The following is a 5,076-nucleotide window of genomic DNA, read 5'->3' as shown; positions in this document are numbered from 1 at the left end:
TACGATGCCCTTGCCTTTGACAGGTCAGGAGGGGAAAAAGCATTTTATTGCTGAACACGTACATAGCAGAGCCCAGAAATGAAGTGAGCTTTCTGTGGTCTGGTGCTAGTCACATAGTAAGTCTGCATTTAATTAGCTACTTCTGAAATATGACAAAGAGAAAACACAAGATTTGCCAGTCTGGTTGCATTTCTAACCCAGGCCTCAGAATTGTTTTGTTTTAAGGTGGTGATTCTAATCATAAATATCAAAACAGCCCATGTCCATGGGAAGTTCATCAAAATTTCAGTACTTTTGGAGTATCCACCCTCATCCATTCTGGACTATCTCTTAGCCTGAGGGTCTGGGGATGGACAGGCTATGATGCACAGAAATTAGCAACTCTGCCCTTTCAAACACTGAGTGACAAGTGACTCGGAGATGACTCTTTCTTTGGTTTAGTTCCTTATTTTAGAGCTGCCTCTTCTTTTTGTATGTTACCAAGGATATGGAAAGCAGTGCAAATAGTAATTTTCCTCTTCTTCACTATAGGCCTGAGGGCTTTTTTTGGTTAACTGTTGTGGTCCTCAAAGAGTTGTGAAAGGGTCTCAGAGGAGTTCACAAAGTGCTATAAGAAGCCTAAGAAACTCTTAAGCTAGGGAAAATCTATGAGAAAAGTGGGGGGCTGTGCAAGGTAGTCGAGAAGGAAGAGTGTATTTTCACAAGATCTGGGAGATAGTGCCACCTAGAACAGAGGAAGAAGTACCTGCTCCAGTTTCTATTCTTCCACAGAATAGGACTGAAAGAAAATCATAGAAAACAGTATGATAAAACATGCTTTTATGTTATTAAGAAGTAAAAACTATTTATTTTGCCCTTGTCCCTGTGCTGAGCATACCTCAGCCAAATGAGAAGTTCACCCTTCTTTCTTTGCCTCTTTAAGGACAAGGAAACATTGTGACGTTTTACTTCTTTAAGACCCAAACATCACAGACAGGTTTTGTAGGCTCTCTTCTCATTTCATTAGGCTTTGCTGATTACAAATGAGAAGATGCTGTGTTAGCTCCTCCTCCAGTGGTTTGTTTGCTACTTATAGCCACAGTCCTCTCCCCTTCCTCCATCAGTGGGGTTACCACTGTGCTCCTGCCTAGGAAACAAGAAAGGCAGTGCCTTCACCAAGAAGTAAGGCTAAATTGCAAGGTAAGGTCTGGTTGTGCTGGAAAAGTTTTGTTGGTGTTGATTTAGCCCCAAGACTTTCCTTTTGCTTTGTAATGTATGAGGTAAATGTGAGCTTTTATAGCTCTTGGACTCTTTTCCCATTTTCTTGTGAAACCAGTAACTTTGTGATAGGTCCCCTGTTCATTGACCTTTACCCTTAGCTTTAGGTGGACCTTATTCAAATGGCTCAACAGCCCAGCCCAAGAGCCCTGGGTCCCCCTGGGGAAGAGGATGTTGCACCAGACAGCCAAACCCAACTACAGCCTGTCAGACCTCGGCCAGTTAGATCCCGGAGAAGAAGGCGTAGGCAGGCAGCTCCTGCATCCCGAGAAGAAGATGAACCTAGGACCTTTCAAGGTGATCTGTGGGAAAGGGGTAGTTGTGTTGGGTGAGGAGGAGAATGAGTGTTGCTTAACTTCAGTTGCTATTCCTTGTTTGTCTTCTCTGTGTCCATACAGGAAACTCCCTTGAAATAAGGGTTTAAAAGTAAAAGAGCTCTAGGTGATACCCCTATGGCTGTTCTGTTAGTGTTTCCAGAACTGCTGTTTTCTGACCTGCACAAAATTTTGTTTTGTTTCCTTGCTATGGCTCTCTTCTTCAAGAGCTAAAACTTCCTGTTGACTTTCAAAGAAAGCAGAGAAATATCATCTTAGAGTGCTTACTCTAGAATTCCTTCTTTTATGTGAAATATGTCTGGCACTGAAACTTAAGGTATCTTTATACAGTGCTTGGAGTTAAGGCTGAGTGGAGTAGCCATAAGGCCAAGGTTTGAATGGAGTTACTTACCAGACAGCAATGTTACCCTCCCACAATGCAGCTCAGCTCTGTAGCTCACCAAGAGCAATGTAGAATCCACTGAGTTTGTACCTACCCAGTGTGAATTGAAGTTAGAGAAGGAACAGCACAATAATTTGCTACTGGTTCTTATCTTGTGGAAGCCAAAGTCTTCTTTCTAGCAGAACTGCAAGGCAAGGATGCTGCCAGGTATATAACAGGTAGGCAGCTAGTTTCTAGACCCTATAGCCAGCTTACATGTGCAGGAGGCCTCCTAAATTTCAGAGGTGTTTTATACACATAGACCTCCTCTCATGAGGAGGCAATCTTCCTGGCCAGCTCATGGAGAACTCCAAATACCCTTCTGTGCTTGCTCTTCAGAGTGGTGGGAGTTCCCGTAACCTGGGAGCAGGTTTGATTGTGTAACAAAAACCCTTTTCAAAGGCCACAGCTGGGCCTTGATAAAGATTATCTGGGAAGGTTGTGTAGCAATATTTCAAGGTCAGAACTCCCTTTCCTCAGTACTTCTGAGATGATAGAAAGACCACAAAGAAATAGAAACCAAGAACTGGTATATTGGAGGGGTGGAGGATGTGGAGAGACAGAAGTGATAAAAAGAGCCAGGAGTAAATCAAATGAGTTAAGCTTTTGAATGAAATTTAAAAATAAAGTATTGATGCTCGAGAAAGGTTTGTAGTTAGGTTTTTACCTTCCTTCAAATTTTTTTTTCCCCCTAGTCTTCTGCTAAAGTTATCATGCTAGATGGTTTGCAGGACTGTTGTAGTGGTTTGTGTGGTGCTGGGAGAACACTGAAATCCAAGAGCATTGTGGTCCTTGTCCCCAGCTTTAGTTCCAACCTTAGTTAACCAGAGCATGAGGTTTCTCTGCTCTTACTGGCAAGACAGGAAGGGCTGTTTTCACAACAGTAGAGGACAGCAAAATGAAGTGCAGTTATTTCTTAATGCTGACCTTGGAAAAATGATGCCAAGTCTTGTGATAAGCAACTTATTTTCTCAAAGGCTTGTCGTGAGGCTGTGGTAAATGGTACGAGACACCTTTAAAATATTTATTGACTAGGTGATGTATGGACAATCAGGTACAAGCCTTTTCTTAACTTTGGGTCTTTTTGTCTTGTTCTGCTTGATCTAATCTTGTTGCTTTCTCTGCAGTCTACAAATTTAGCAGTCGTGCTCCACCTGTGAGTGGGCATGGTAGTGGTGGAAGCTCTCGGACTCCTGCACTGCCTGATGATGGAAATGTTATGGGAATGATGGCTAGGTCTGCCAGATACTGGGTGAAGCGAGAACCTCCTCAATGTTGGGTCAGAGGCTGCACCTGTGCTCGTTCAGAGACTGATCTAGAAGAAGGTCATCCTTCTAGATCTAGGCCACATCATCTAGGTGAAGACAACAGCTCGACCTCCATGATTAGAGGGGAATTATTTTCAGAGGATGAAGACAATGATGGGAACACTGGGACAGCCAGCTCTTGGGCTGGTGTTAGAAGTGATGATCATCCCAGGAGTTTTGCAGAGGAGTATTCACTGGTTCCCTTAAGCAGACGAAAGCAGTACTCTGCCCAGACTTTTCATGAGGCAGTAGAAAGATTTTTAAGAGGGTTCTGAGCTTTGGCACATCTGTTTTGAATTTGGGAGCCAAATCTGTGGAGATGCAAATGCCTGTCATCATGTGCACCGTTTATTGTAACACAGGCTGAAGCTGGCAGAAAAGCCATGAAGGTTCAAATAGAGCAATATACTGAGCTTTACTATTAGATTGACAGACAGAAAGTTATTTGCATTCCAGTTTTGTCTCCTTGATATGTGTTGCTGTCGTCTTCAGGAGCTTAAAAACCTTTAGCAATCATAAGGCATTAAAAATGGGAAAATTACTTTGAGTCTAAGCTAATGTAATGATTATTTATTTTGCAATTTAAAGTTATAGAGGCAAAATGCAGCCTTTTTTTGAATTTCTCAGCAGTGGAGGCTCTTCTATTTAATAACTGCTTGAAGGATATTTGGAATTCAAAGCTTTTGTTTATTCCAGTATTTCCTTTCACTAAATGCTTTAATTTACTCTATAGAGGCCTAGAGGGTTTGGTATTTTTATTGGTGTGTTTTTTCTTTAACTTGATCTAAATCTAAAAATTGTATTCTACTGCATATGTTTGATTATTCATATATAAGCAGTTATGTATGATAATGTGAGATAGCTAGAGCACAATCTGCTTAAAAAAAATCTCACACCCTTCAGCTGTTAATTTGTCACATGAATTAAAAATTAAAAAAAATAAAAATGTGTTCTGAGGAACTTCCCAGAATTTTCAGTTCTTTTTAAGATAGTATGTATCTGAAAATAATGATCTGGATTTCTCAGCTGAGAAATTTTGGCTTAGACATTTTTCCTTTATTTAGTTAAGGGCTAGATTTTAGGTGTATATACCTGAGCCTAACAGTAAAACGCTAGTGCATGGTTACTGGAAAATGGCCATACTTCAGGAACCTGATCCATGAGGATCATGTGAGACTAACTCCTGGCAGGGACAGGCCCCAAAAATCATGCTAGGTGCCTGAGAATATTGTCCAAATGCTTCTTCAACTCTGTCAGGCAGGTGCTGTGACCACTTCCCTGGGGAGCCTGTTCCAGTGCTCAAGCATCCTCTGGGTGAAAAACCTTTTCCTAACCTAAATGTCCCCTGACATAACTTCATGCAGTGTTCCCTCAGCTCCTGTTGCTGGTGACCAGAGAGAAGGGCTGTGAGCTGCTTTGAGGTTTGCCCCTAGTCAAAGGAAAAAAAGACTGCCCATGTTACAGAGATTCTGCAGACATTTGTGTTCTAATGCAATGTACTGACAAATCAAACACCTAACCTCTAAAGGCTTCTGGGCTTTAATTAATATACCTACAAGCTTAGAATTGGGCATATGCCTACTCTTGAGTCTCCTCCTTTCATACCAGAGGCTGTATACATATGAGGTAAACATTACATGTGTGTAAAGTTACACTAAAGAGGATCAGGCAACTCCTGCTTTATAAAATTGGTCAAACTGAGAAAGGCTGCTGCTTTAGAGCAATTTGCAGACTCTGAAAATTAGAGGGGTGTTTT

General features: G+C 41.6%; 1 long non-coding RNA gene across 1 annotated transcript; it reads left to right on the top strand.

The window, feature by feature from the left end:
* Positions 1-1,098: 1,098 nt before the first annotated feature.
* On the top strand, positions 1,099-4,283 carry LOC111925023 (uncharacterized). The gene is made up of 3 exons (XR_015287083.1): positions 1,099-1,179; positions 1,359-1,554; positions 3,141-4,283. It is a non-coding gene; the product is annotated as an uncharacterized LOC111925023 (long non-coding RNA).
* The last annotated feature ends 793 nt before the right edge of the window (positions 4,284-5,076 follow it).

The sequence above is a fragment of the Cyanistes caeruleus genome, chromosome 1 (assembly GCF_971803275.1).
Source record: "Cyanistes caeruleus chromosome 1, bCyaCae1.hap1.1, whole genome shotgun sequence".
Lineage (NCBI taxonomy): Eukaryota > Metazoa > Chordata > Aves > Passeriformes > Paridae > Cyanistes > Cyanistes caeruleus.
This window is presented reverse-complemented; position numbering and strand designations above follow the sequence as displayed.